The sequence below is a fragment of the Schistocerca serialis genome, chromosome 9, assembly GCF_023864345.2.
Source record: "Schistocerca serialis cubense isolate TAMUIC-IGC-003099 chromosome 9, iqSchSeri2.2, whole genome shotgun sequence".
Classification (NCBI taxonomy): domain Eukaryota; kingdom Metazoa; phylum Arthropoda; class Insecta; order Orthoptera; family Acrididae; genus Schistocerca; species Schistocerca serialis.
The window spans coordinates 92,295,580-92,310,668 of record NC_064646.1 but is presented as its reverse complement, the minus strand read 5'-3'; the positions used below and the strand labels follow the sequence as shown (position 1 = coordinate 92,310,668).

General features: G+C 43.4%; 1 long non-coding RNA gene across 1 annotated transcript; it reads right to left on the bottom strand.

The window, feature by feature from the left end:
• Positions 1-287: 287 nt before the first annotated feature.
• Positions 288-11,507, bottom strand: LOC126418464 (uncharacterized). Its single transcript, XR_007575852.1, has 4 exons — positions 11,416-11,507; positions 6,545-6,703; positions 2,776-2,907; positions 288-414 (listed from the first exon to the last, which is right to left on the bottom strand). It is a non-coding gene; the product is annotated as an uncharacterized LOC126418464 (long non-coding RNA).
• Positions 11,508-15,089: the final 3,582 nt, after the last annotated feature.

The window sequence follows — 15,089 nt, the reverse complement described above, 5'->3', positions numbered from 1 at the left end:
ATATTCTGCCTACTCCTAATGCTACTACTAATGCTCTTTCTATTTCCCTCCCTCCCACCTTCCCTCCCTTATCTCTCATATATGCACACACACGCACGTACACAAACACACACACACACACACACACACACACACAAACACACACACACAAAACAACAACAAAGACGAGAGAGGAAAAGAGAGGGAGATGACAAACGCAGAGACATACGGGTTGGGACCGAGGCCTGAAATGAGAATTTGGAAGTCTTTTGTGTCAGTAGTAATTTATTTTTGTTACAGAAGTGTACAGCGTAAATTGCTGAAAAGATAAAAATCACGTACTAATCTCCATCTGCCATGTTCCCGTCGCCATAGCTCTGTTAGATATTGCCAGTATGGTGAGCAGACGACGCTGGGCATCCAACAGGTCTTACTCTGGAAGTAAAAACAAGCAGCATGAGACACTTATACGTACATCTACAGCAACAACTACGTGTCGAGTAAGATTTGAGGACTGGACGGGTTTATCTGTGGCGAGGGAGATGCCTTGAAGTCAAAGATACATCCATCACATGCACACAGAAACTTCCTCATATTTTCGATAATTACAGACTTTGGTTCTAACATCCTAAGATACTGAAACACCACAACCGTCCTCACGATGTCATTTATTGTGTAGCTATCGGTTTCGGCGCTTCAATGAATCACCTTCAGGCCTCAGTTGATCCCGAAGTGGTCGGCATCAACTAAGGCCTCAAGATGGCGCCTTGATGCACCGAAACTAGTAGTTACACAATAAATGACATCATAAGGACGGCTGTAGGGGTTTCAGTTTCTTACAATAGTGAACGGCCGTGGTCCTCCAGACCTGCAGTCAGGATGGGAATACAGAGAAATTTTTCTAATATATCTCGTCGTTCTCTTTTTTAAAAAAAATACTGTCAGAATACTTTTGGTAACACTCAGGATGACCGGATACCTTCAGAGACCTGTCATGTAACATAGTGTAACATAGCTTATATTCCGTTCATGAGACCTTTATGCAAGGGACAGCCGGCCGGAGTGTCCGAGCGGTTCTAGGCGCTTCAGTCGGGAACAGCGCGACCGCAACGGTCGCAGGTTCGAATCCTGCCTCGGGCATGGATGTATGTGGTGTCCTTAGGTTAGTTATGTTTAAGTAGTTCAAGTTCTAGGGGACTGATGACCTCAGATGTTAAGTCCCATAGTGCTCAGAGCCATTTGAACCGCATCTAAAGGACAGGTTGTAGTGCAGCCACCCAGTAATACTGCAGGAAGGCTGAAATTGATTTTCTTGTGCACAGCAACCAGACACAAAATTAGTATACGCGGCATTGAACAAGTTTTGGAGCCAAAGCAGTTTAGTGCCTGGCCACTGGCTTCTCTAACGAAACCCGAATGAAAAAGAAGAGATCCGCGTCGAGTAGCTTCGGAAGTATTACAGTTGATCCTGCTTATAGCCAAGAACCACGCAGTGGTGGGGATGCAGACTGATCTTTTTTTTTTTATGGGACTAAGTGGACTATAAGTGCGATAAAATGACTCGATAGTTGGTTGTGTCGCTTACTCATACTCATGCTCATAAATTAAGGGTAATGATAATGCTGATACACGGTTAAACAACGTTCTGGTGGGCGGTTTGCGGATTTAAATCACCTCAGGGTATGACCATGCGGTGCATTTGATCTGCGGTCGTCGCACGGTGGCGCTGGCAGCAGTCCACGTACGCAGAGGTGTGTTGGTGCATGTCAGAGTACGGTGCAGCGAGTAAGTGTGCAGACGTTTTCAGACGTGCTAATGGTGACTGTGCGTTTAAATGGCTTAAAGAACCCATATTGATGACGTTATGAGGGGTAGAATACTAGGGCGACTGGAGGCTGGTCAAATACAGCAGTCGTAGCACGGGCCCTCTGTGTGCCATAAAGTGTGATCTCAAGATAATGGCAACGATTCCAGCAGACAGGAAACGTGTCCAGGCGCCACAGTACGGGACGTCCACAGTGTACACCATCACAAGAAGACCAATATCTCACCATCAGTGCTTGCAGACGGCCACGGAGTGCTGCAGGTAGTCTTGCTCAGGATCTTACCGCAGCCAACGGAACAGTTGTCTCAAGACACACAGTCTACAGACGACTGAACAGATATGGTTTATCCGCCCGGAGACCTGCAAGGTGCATTCCACTGACCCCTGGTCACATTAGAGCCCGTAAAGCCTGGTGTCAAGAACACAGTACTGTAAATGGTCATTGGAACAGTGATCCAAGGTTACGTCCACGGACGAGTCCGTGTGTAGGTTGAACAGCGATTCTCGCCGGATTTTCATCTGGTGTGAACCAGGAACCAGATACCAACACCTTATGTCCTTGAAAGGGACCTGTATGGAGATCGTGTTTCGATGGTGTGGGGTGCACGTACAAGAAATGGTTCTAATGGCTCTGAGCACTATGGGACATAATATCTGAGGTCATCAGTCCCCTAGAACTACTGAAACCTACGTAACCTAAGGACATCACACACATCCATGCCCGAGGCAGGATTCGAACCTGCGACCGTAGCAGTCGCGCGGTTCCAGACTGAAGCGCCTAGAACCGCTCTTCCACAGCGGCCAGCTCATTTCAATTAACAATATTATGTTGTTACTGAAGGCGCTTTGTTCCCGGAGATCCTTAGCTACGACCACTGTATCTCCGCAATGTTTCATTCTAGAAGGGAGAAACGGGGACGAAATGAGCTGTGAGTATACATAAAAGATAAACGTAGAGGTACGAAACTCACTGGGAGGGCCACGTCTGGAACAGTCAGCTTGGGTGCAGGCAACCACAGTTCCATTTCCACCGCAGTAACATATGTTGCATCCGTACTTGAATGTTGAATTCGGCGCGCACTGAATTGATGTCGTGTCTCCAGCTGCACAAAAATGAGGGACAACGTGAGCATCACAGTTCCTTTGTCTATCACTTTAACTTAACAACTAAACAAAATTACATTATTTAATTATCTACGTAATCGCAATATGTTACATTTATTTACATTAAGGGTCAACTGCAAGAGCCTGCCACATTCATCAATTCTCTGGAGGTCATTCTGTAAATCGTTACTATCTTCAGGCGCTGCTCCTTTGATATAGCCAACTGCATCATCTGCGAACAGCCTTAGAGAGCATCCGACGCTTTCTACTATATCGCTTATACATGTTGTAAACAGCAACTGTCCTATCACACTTCCTTGGGGTACCGGGAAGTTACCTTCACGTTTGTCTATTTTGTTCCTTAAAGAGCGTAGTTTTCTCACAGAAATGAAACTGTATATTAGTGTATTCCAAGCAAAGATAATCTTGGAATTCATGTGACGATTTTATAACGTTAAAACTTCGTCAATATCGATACAGCTTCCTAAAATCTTGCAACTCGATTTTATAACGTCATTTTCTGTATGCTTCTTCTAGGTACTGGATCTTAATAAGAATATATCTACATCTACATCCATACTCCGCAAGCCTACTGACGGTGTGTGGCGGAGGGTACCTTGAGTACCTCCAACAGTTCTCCCTTCTATTCCAGTCTCGTATTGTTCGTGGAAGGAAGGATTCTCGGTATGCCTCTGTCTGGGCTCTGATCTCTCTGATTTTATCCTCATGGTCTCTTCGCGAGATATACGTAGGAGGGAGCAATATACTGCTTGACTCCTCGGTGAAGGTATGTTCTCAAAACTTCAACAAAAGCCCGTACCGAGCTACTGAGCCTCTCTCCTGCAGAGTCTTCCACTGGACTTTATCTATCATCTCCGTAACGCTTTCGGGATTACTACATGACCCTGTGCGCGCTGCTCTCCGTTGGATCTTCTCTATCTCTTCTGTCAACCCTATCTGGTACGGATCCCACACTGCTGAGCAGTATTCAAGCAGTGGGCGAACAACTGTACTGTAACCCACTTCCTTTGTTTTCGGACTGCAGCTCCTTAGGATTCTTCCAAAGAATCTCAGTCTGGCATCTGCTTTACCGATGATCAACTTTATATGACCATTCCATTTTAAATCACTCCTAATGCGTACTCAAAGATAATTTATGGAATTAACTGCTTCCAGTTGCTGACCTGCTATATTGTAGCTAAATGGTAAGGGATCTTTCTTTCTATGTATTCGCACACATTACACTCGTCTCTATTTAGATTCAATTGCCATTCCCTGCACCATGCATCAATTCGCTGCAGATCCTCCTGCATTTCAGTACAATTTACCATTGTTACAATCTCCCGATATACATCAGCATCATCCACAATAAGCCTCAGTGAACTTCCGATGTCATCCACAACGTCATTTATGTATATTGTGAATAGCAACGGTTCTACGACACTCCCCTGCGGCACACCTGAAATCACTTTTACTTCGGAAGACTTCTCTCCATTGAGAATGACATGCTGCGTTCTGTTATCAAGGAACTCTTCAATCCAATCACACAATTGGTCTGATAATCAATATGCTCTTACTTTGTTAATTAAACGACTGTGGGGAACTGTATCAATTGCCTTGTGGAAGTCAAGAAACACAGCATGTACCTGGTAACCCGCGTCTATGGCCCTCTGAGTCTCGTAGACTAATAGCGCGAGCTTGGTTTTACACGATCGTCTTTTTCGAAACCCATGCTGATTCCTATAAAGTAGATTTCTAGTCTCCAGAAAAGTCATTATACTCGAACATAATACGTGTTCCAAAATTCTACAAGTAATAGACGTTAGAGATATAGGTCTATTGTTCCGCACATCTGTTCGACGTCCCATCTTGAAAACGGGGATAACCAGTGCCCTTTTCCAAACCTTTGGAACGCTACGCTCTTCTAAAGACCTATGGTACACCGCTGCAAGGGGGGCAAGTTTCATCGCATACTCTGCGTAAAATCGAACTGGTATCCTATCAGGTCGAGCGGCCTTTCCTCTTTTGAGCGATTTTAGTTGTTTCTCTATCCCTCTGTCGTCTATTTCGATATCTACCACTTTGTCATCTGTCCCACTATCTAGAGAACTCTGTGATCCTCTGTTTCAGTACCATTTCGGTTACAGAGTGTCTGGACATTTTGTTTTGATCCACCTACCGCTTTGACATAAGACTCAAATTTCTTAGGATTTTCTGCGAAGTCAGTACATAGAACTTTACTTTCGAATTCATTTAATGCCTCTCGCATAGCCCTCCTCACACTATATTTCGCTTCGCGTAATTTTTGCTTGTCTGCTAGGCCTTGGCTATGCTTATATTTGCTGTGAAGTTCCCTTTGCTTCCGCAGCAGTTTTCTAATTCGGTTGTTGTACCACGGTGGCTCTTTCCCATCTCTTACGATCTTACTTGGCACATACTCATCTCATATTGTACGATGGTTTTGTACTGTGTCCACTGATCCTCAACACTATCTCTACTTGAGACAAAACTATTGTGTTGAGCCATCAAGTACTCTGAAATCTGCTTTTTGTCACTTTTGCTAAACACAAAAATCTTCCTACCTTTTTTAATATTTCTAATTACGGCTGAAATCATCGATGCAGTAACCGCTTTATGATCACTGATTCCATGTTCTGCGTTAACTGTTTCAAATAGTTCGGGCCTGTTTGTCACCAGAAGGTCTAATATGTTATCTCCACGAGTCTAAGAGTCAGTTCATCTCTGTGAAAATGTGCAAACTGCAACTGCGTACTGTCGGTTAACTGTTACCTCCCTGATATCGGTTTAATTCGTTCGGCTCAGTGAATCATGTCGCCAAATTTTCTTTAACCTAAAATTGAGTCTTAAGTTTACAACGGACATACATAAATTCCTATACAGTACGCTTGTAAATCATCACTATATTCAGGAATAAAAATTTCTTGAGCAAAATCTTCCAATTTATTTTTAAACTCAAAAAAGTGTAACGTATTTAAATACCAATATGTTACTTCTCAGATGTCGTCTAGCACTGATATGACACGTACGATTTATCTCAGGTTCTATGCATCAAAGGTTCAGAAAAAATTTCTGTTTCCTATGCACTCGTTAACTATATTCGTCAAGGGAATTTAGTTTCGTCTTGGGGGGCTGGCGCGAATCAGATACACAGTTAACACGCCCTATTTGCGTCAGTGCACAGCTAGTGGATCGTTCTAGCCCGTCACACAGTACTCTAGGGGTCGCTCGCTCCGTGGTACGTAGTACACTGGCGGGATTACACCCGACCTCGTTGTTAACGTCCTTCCAGTTCACCATGTGGGCAGAGAGTTAAAAAGGCTAGGAGAGGAAAACTTCTGAGGCGCCGCGTACGGTCTTATGCCACTGAACGTCGGCTGTGGCTGATCTTACATGTATGCTACTAGCTAGTCAGTTACGTGCTCCGTACATCATTTTAAATGAAGTGGAACGAGTCAGTTTGTATTATAAGTATAAACGATTAATCTTAATGTTAATGGAACACAGTATTATCCTAATTCCACTCACGCAACTGAATTTTAAAAAAAGAAGATTTTATTTTATTTGTTTACTGGCTACCAGTTTTTGGGTAGAAATATGTAAGCACGGGGAGCTTACCTGTTTTCCCGACAACTTCGCAGTTTGTGCGTGTGCAGGTGGCAGCACTGCCAAAAGCATTGCAGAGACATGTGTTGCAGCTCCTCTTGAACGTCGAATTCGGTCGACACAGCCCTGCCAACTGTACTGCACGTTTCACTCGTTGTGCAGTTTCGCCAGCTAAATTAAAATGATCGAAAAATTCACTATTATCAACAGAAAGGAAAGAACACTTTGCGGTTTCAGCACACCTCCTCACTCACACACATCCACGCACACTCACACACAAACACGCACACACACATACACACACAAACACACACACACACACACACACACACACCATGCATTTCAGTTTCGAGTTCATATGAATAAATTCTGCAGTTGACAACTTGATAAATTATAGACTTGTACATAAAGTATTGTGGAAAGATGTATATACATTATGTGAGGTATAATGATAAGTTTAATCAGGGTGGAGGCACGATAAATGTGTCACCAGCGGACCTGAAAAAACGCATGCAATGCAACATCAAGAACTATTTTAAATAACATAACACACACTTATCAACAATGTGCCAAGGCCAGAACTGATGATAACACATTCATACAATAACAGTAAATAAATTACCACATATAAGTGAAAATGTCGATGTACCATGACAACACCAAAAAGTAATTAACGTACAGTAATGAAATTTCGGCAATACATTTGTCTAGGTAACATATGCAGGTAATGAATACTGCAAGATCACAAGATAATGTAGGTGCCAGATAAAAAATTGCAAATATGAAATGCTGGTACATTAATTACGGGTGTAAGCGCCAGAATATTGAATGCAAGCACACAGACGTGCATGCATTGTGTTGTACAGATGCCGGGCATCACACTGAGGGATGGAGTTCTATGCCCACTGCACTTGGTCGGTCAATACAGCGACGGCTATTGCTTTCTTAAGATGACCGTGGTGTTATCGTCCGATCATGTCCTATTTGTGTTCGGCGGGCGACAGATATGGTGATCGAGTAGGCTAAAGGCAACACGTCGCCGCCTTGCAGAGCACGCAGGGTTACAACAGCGATGAGTTGGCGAGCGCTACCCTGTTGGAAAGCACCCCTTCGCAAGCTGTTCATGAATGGCAACACAGCAGGTCGAATCACCGGGATGACCTTTAAATTGTCAGTCATGGTGCGTGGGATAACAACCAGAGTGTTCCTGCCTTCATACGAATCACACTCCACACTATGATCCCAGGTGTAAGGCCAGTGCGTCTAGCACGCAGACAGGTTGGCTGCAGGCACTGTACTGGTCCACTTCTAACCAACTCACAGCCATCAATGGCACCAAGTCAGAACCGGATTTCATCAGAAAACACAACAGACCTCCACCGCGCTCTTCAAACAGCTCCCGCTTGACAGCACTATGGTCGCGTTGGTTTGGGATCACTGGAATCCACGCTGAAGGGCGTCTGGCTCGGAGCTGCGGTTGAAGTACCCGATTTGTAAGACTTGTTGAGACGATGCAGCTGTGGTTTAGGGGAATGCAGGCACGGTAGGTCAGCGTCTTCTTTCAGAGCGCTGAATGGCCTTTGTAATAAAAAAACTGAGTGAAGGTTCAAATGGCTCTGAGCACTATGGGACTTAACATCTACGGTCATCAGTCCCCTAGAACTTAGAACTACTTAGAGCTAACTAACCTAATGACATCACATAACACCCAGTCATCACGAGGCAGAGAAAATCCCCGACCCCGCCGGGAATCGAACCCGGGAACCCGGGCGTGGGAAGCGAGAACGCTACCGCGCGACCACGAGCTGCGGACAAACTGAGTGAAGGGATCAACAACGAATGTCATATGGTGCCGCTACGACCAAATTCAACGAACAATTACATCTATATCGTAATCCGCAAGAAACCTAATGGTGTGTAGCGGAGGTTACTATCTACACCACTGTCTGATTCCGTCAACCCTGCTCCACTCGCGAAAAAATCGAGCGAAGAATGTCAGTAAGCCTTTGTATTGGCTCTAATCTATCGAATTTTCTCCACGTGGTCAATACGCGTGATGAATGTGGGGGAAGTAACATGTTGTCTGGCTCCTCCTGAACATTTCTGTCCATAAATTTCAGTAGTAAGTCTCTCCGTGATGCACAACGTCTCTCTTGTAACGTCTGCCAGTGGAGTTAGTTTAGCATCTCCGTAACGCTCACTCACCAGCTAAACGATCCCGTGACGAAACGGGTTGCTCTTCGTTGGATGTTCTCTATCTCATCTATCAGTCCTACCTAATAGGGATATAAGATGATGAACAATACTCAAGAATCAGGCAAACAAGCGAATTATAAGCCACTTCTTTCGCACATGAATTACATTTCCTTAAGATTCTACTGATGAGTCTGAGTCTTGTGTCTGCTTTTCCCACCATCTGTTTTATATGGTCATTCCAACTTACGGTCGCGTTGGATAGTTACGCGTAGGTATTTTACGGCAGACGCGGTCTCCAGCTGTTCGGCATCAATAGTGTAGCTGTACAGTAGCGGATATCTTTTCCAATGTATGCCCAATATGGTACATTTATTTACGTTCAGGGTCAACTGTTAAAGTCTGCACCATTCATCAATTCTCTGCAGGTCGCTCAGCAAATTCTTACTATCTTCTGGCGCTGCTATTTTCGTATAAACAACTGCATCATCTGCGAATAGCCTTAAAGAGCACCTGACGCTTTCTACTAGATAATATATATATATATATATATATCGCGAACAGGAACGATCCTATCACACTTCCCTGTGGTACTCGGATACTACCTTCACATGTGTCGATTTAGTTCCGTTAAGAGCGACGTGTTGAGTTATATCTGCAAGAAAGTCTTGAATCCAGTCGCAGGTCTGTTCCGGTACTCCGTAAGCTCGTATTTTTTTCATTAATCGACAATGTGGAACGGTGTCAAAAGCCTCACTGAAATCAAGAAACTCGGCATCAGCCTGAGCGCCGTTGTCCACTGCGCTGTGTATCTCATGGAGGAACAGAGGGAGCTGAGTTTCGCAGCATCTCTGTTTGCGGTATCCATGTTGTTTTTCATAGAGGAGATGTTCGTTTTCCAGGAACGTCATAAATCTTGAGCATAGAACTTGCTCCGTAATTCTGCATCAGATTGACGTCGACGATATAGGTCTATAATTAAGTTGATCTGTCTTACGGCCACTCTTAAAAACGGAAATGACCTGCGCTTTTTCCAAGTCATGAGTACCTTTCGTTGCTCACGCGATCTACGATAAATTACTGCTAGAAGGGAAGCAAGTTCTTTCGCATAACCCTTATAGAATCTTATAGGTACCTCATCTGGTCCTGAAGCCGTTCTACTACAAGGAGACTGTAGCTGCTTTTCAGAGTACGATGTCGGCTATCTCAGTATCTGCCTATTCGACGTTCGCACGACGATTGAAGGGAGGACAGTGTTAACGATCTTCCGCGGTGAACCAACTTCGGAAGACTGAATTCAGTATTTCGGCTTTTTCTCTGTTATCTTCCGTTTCGGTGCCGGCGTTGTCGCTGAGAGAATGACCCATTTACTGATTTTACATATGACCAAAATCTCATATGGTTTTTAATCTGGTCGGTTGACAACTTCTTACTTTCGACATCATTGCACGCTTCTCTCATTGCTCTGATACTCATTTTCGCTTCGTTCAGCATTTGTTTGTCAGCTGGGTTTTCTCTTGAACAGCAACCGTCCTATCACGCTTCCTTGGGGTATCGGGAAATTACCTTTACGTCTGTCGATTTTGATCCTTTAAGAGCGAAGTGTTCTCACAGAAATGAAACCGTATATTAGTGTATTTCAAACAAAGATAATTTTGGAATACATATGTCGATATTATAATGTTGAAACTTCGTCAATATCGATACAGCATCCTAATATCTTGCACTGGATTTTATAACGTCATTTTCTGTATGCTTCTCTAGGCGCTGGACGTTAATAACAATATATTCTAAGAGTCACTTCATTTCCGTGGAAATGTGCAATAAGCAACTGCGTACTGACCATTAACTGTTACCTCCATGATATCGGTTTAAATCGTTCGGCTCAGTGAACCATGTCACCAAATTTTCTTTATACTAAAAGTAAATAGAGTCTTAATTTTTCAACGGACCTACATAAATTCCCACACAATACGCTCGTAAATCAGGAATAAAACTTTCTTGAGCCAAGTCTACTAAATTGTTTCAAATCAAAAAAGCGTAACGTTTTTAATTACCAATATGTTATTCTCAGATGTCGTCTTGCACTGATAGGACACGTCCGATTTATCTCAGGTTATATGCATCAAAGGTTCAGAAAAATTTTCTGTTTCCTATGCACACGTTGACTATATTCGTCAAGGGAATTTAGTTTCGTCTTGGGGGCGGGCGCGAATCAAATTTACATTTAACACACCCTATTTGTGTCAATGTACAGCTAGTTGATCGTTCTAGCCCGTCACACAGTACTCTAGGGGTCGCTCGCTCCGCGGTACGCACTACACGGGTGGGATTACACCCGACCTCCTCGTTAACGTCCGTCAAATCCACCATATGGGCAAAGAGTTAAAAAGGCTAGGAGAGGAAAACATCTGAGGCGCCGTGTGAAGCCTTATGCTGCTGAACTTCTGCTGTGGCTGAGCTTGCATGTTTACAGCTAGTTAGTTACTTAAATGCTTCGTACATCATCTGAATTCCAGTGGAACGAGGCATTTTATATCATACGTATAAATGATTAGTCTTAACGTTAATAGAACACAGTATTAGTTTAATACCACTGATGCAACTGAAATTGAAAAAAGAAGATTTTATTTAATTTGCTTACTGGCTACCACTTTTTAGGTAGAAATATCTAAGCACAGGGAGCTTACTTGTTGTCCTGACAGCTTCGCAGTTTTTAGGTGTGCAAGTGGCAACACTGCCTTCCGCATTGCAGAGACATGTGTGGCAGCCCCTCTTGAACGTCGAATTCGGTTGACACAGCCCTGCCAACTGTACTGCACGTTTCACTCGTTGTGCAGTTTCACCAGCTGTATTAAAATGACCGAAGAATTCACTATTAGCAACAATAAGGAAAGAACACTTTGCGGGATAAGCACACCTCCTCAATCACACACACAGACACACACACACACACACACACACACACACACACATACACACACAGATCAAGAATTTCAGTTTGGAGTTCGTATGAACACCTTCTGCAGTTGACGACTTGATAAAATATAGGCATCTACATATAACATTGTGGAAAGCTGTATATACAGTATGTGAGGTATACTGATAAGTTTATTGAGGGCGAAGGCACGATAACCGCATCATCAGTGGACACTCAAGAACGCATGCAATTTAACATCAAGTATTATTTTAAATAAAATAACATACACTTATCAACAATATGCCAAGGCCAGAACTGATGATAACACATTCATACAACAACAGTAAATAAATTACCACATATAAGTGAAAATGTCTGCCAGTGGAGTTAGTTTAGTATCTCCGTAACGCTCTCTCGCCATCTAAACGATCCCGTGAAGAAGCGCGCCGCTCTTCGTTTGATGTTCTCTATCTCATCTATTTTCCAACTTAACAGGGATCCCAGATGATGAAAAATACTCAAGAATCGGGCGAACAAGCTAATTATAAGCTACTTCTTTCGTGGATGAGTTACATTTCCTTAAGATTCTCCTGATGAGTCTGAGTATTGTGTCTGCTTTTCCCACCATCTGTTTTATATGGGCATTCCAACTTACGACCGCGTTGGATAGTTACGCGTAGATATTTTACGGCAGACGCGGTCTCCAGCTGTTTGTCACCAGTAGTGTAGCTGTACAGCAGTGGATTTATTTCCCTATGTATGCCCAATATGGTACATTTATTTACGTTCAGGGTCAACTGCCAAAGTCTGCACCGTTCCAATACTAAGCGACTAGCTGCAGTTCAGTTCCGCGATCGGTTATTTCAGTATCTGCCATTTCGACATCCGCACGCCGATTGAGGGAAGGGACAGTGTTACGACCTTCCGCGGTGAACCAACTTCAGATGGCTGAATTCAGTATTTCGGGCTTCTCTCTGTTATCTTCCGTTTGGTGCCGGCGTGCTCGCTGAGAGAAGGAATAGATGATTTTGTTCCACTCACTGATTTTGCATATGACCAAAATCTCTTAGGATTTTTAATCAGGTCGGTTGACAACTTCTTACTTTCGAAATCATTGAACGCTTCTCTCATTGCTCTCATACTCATTTTCGCTTCGTTCAGCTGTTGTTTGTCAGCTGGGTTTTCTCTTGAACCTGAGATGAAGTGCTCTTTGTTTATGTAGCGCTCTTCTATCACGGACACTAAGCCAAGGTGGACCTTCGCAATCCCTTAAAACCTTACTCAAAGCATACTTGTCTAGGGCATATTGAACGATGCCTTTGATTTTTTTCTGTTTGTTCTCAACATCTTCGTCCTTATCTTCGTATACTTGCAGCTGGTTGCTGAGATGTTCTGAAATTTGTATCCTGTCACCCTTGCTCAGCAAATATATCTTCCTACCCTTCTTAACATTCCTTGTAGGTCACGTTGTCATAGGTGCTGTCACAGCCTTATGATCACTGATACCTTCCTCTACGTTAACTGATTCGATAAGTTCAGGTCTGTTTGTTGCCAGGAGGTCTAACACGTTACGCTAACGAGTTGGGTCTCTAACTACCTGCTGAAGGTAAATTTCGGACAAGACATCCAGAACAATGCCGCAGGATTCCCTGTCTCTGGCACAAGTTTTGGTGGCATAACACTCCCAATCTATACCTGGCAAGTTGAAGTCACCACCTATTACAACGGCATGATCAGGAAAATTACTAATGATATTCTGCTAGCTTTGTCTGAAGCGCTCTACAACTATAGATCCTGACCCAGGTGACCTATAAGAGCATCCGATCACCGTTTGATACTCAGTTGCCGGCCGCGGTGGCCGAGCGGTTCTAGGCGCTTCAGTCCGGAACCGTGCGACTGCTGCGGTCGCAGGTTGGAAATTGCCTCTGGTATGGATGTGTGTGATGTCCTTAGCTTAGTTAGGTTTAAGTAGTTCTAGGGGACTGATGACCTCAGATGTTAAGTCCCATAGTGCTCAGAGCCATTTGAACCATTTTTGATACTCTGTTCATCCAGATTAATTCACATTCTGAATCCGTGATAACCTCGCTAGATGTTGTCGAATTTTTTACTGCAATAAACACGCCGAAACCATTGGCGATTAACCTATCCTTACGATAAACATTCCAGTCTGAACTTAGGATTTCGTTGTCATTGACTTCTGGGTTCAACCAGCTTCCTGTTCCCAATACTATCTGTACATTATAATCTTCAAAAAGCGATATTAATTTTGGGACCTTTCCTTGAATACTCCTGCAGTTTACTAAAATCATATTATTCTTTTCTATCCCTGATCTGCGAGTACCAAGATTGTCTGATTTCGCTGTTGCTGATTTAACAGGCAAATCGTGTTTGCTCCAGAGGGCGTGGTCCTCTAACCTAAAAAGCCCCATTACAAACAAAATGCAAGAAAAAAGAACCAAAACAATGAAAAGCGTGGTCAGTTGGGTTGTATCTGTAATAAAATACTGAGTGAAGGGATCAACAACGAGCTTCAACAGATGTCATGTGATGTGCGCTACGACCAAATAACATGATGAGTACGAACAAAATGCAAAAGTAAATAAAGAAAGAAATAAAAAATAAGAACAGGGAGGGATAGCATCTTTGATTAATATTCAAAATGTCATCGGTCCCAGCGTCGAACCCCATCACTGCCTACATTTTGATTAATAATCAGCACTGGCGGCCGAAGACTTCCGGCATAAGAAGTCACCCTCATTCTTATAATAGCCTTGTCGAAGAGGGCGGGGAGAGTGGACAGAAGTTCAGGCCACTTTGTGGCCCTTGTTGTGGGAAACTGCCCCTAAAGAAGGAAGAACTAGCAATGATCAACAGCATGAGGATACAGAAGGTAATGGAAACCACAGCATTAAAGACATATAACGTGTATCCACAGGACACGTGCCCGTAATTGAAGAAGTGTCATGAGGATCTCTCCATTGGCAAAAGATTCCAGAATAGCTCCCATTCGGATCTTTGGGAGGAGCCTGCCAAGGGGGTGGTGACCATGAGAAAAAGATGGAAGAATCAAGGACAGAATAACGTTCTACGACTTGGCGCATGAAATGTCGGAAGCTTGCAACATGGTAGGGAAACTAGGTAATCTGAAAAGAGAAATGCAAAGGCTCAATCTAAATATAGCAGGGATCAATGATGTGAAATGGAAAGAAGACAAGGAGTTCTCGTTAGATGAGTATAGAGCAACATCTACAACAGCAGAAAATGGTATAACAGCAGTCGGATTCGTTATGGATAATAAGGTAGCACAAAGAGTGTGTTACTGAGAGCAGTTCGGTGATAGGGTTGTTCTTATCAAAAACGACAGCAAACCAACACTGACCACGATAGTTCGGTTATGCATGGCGACGTCGCAAGCTGCTGAAGAGATTGAGAAAATAAATG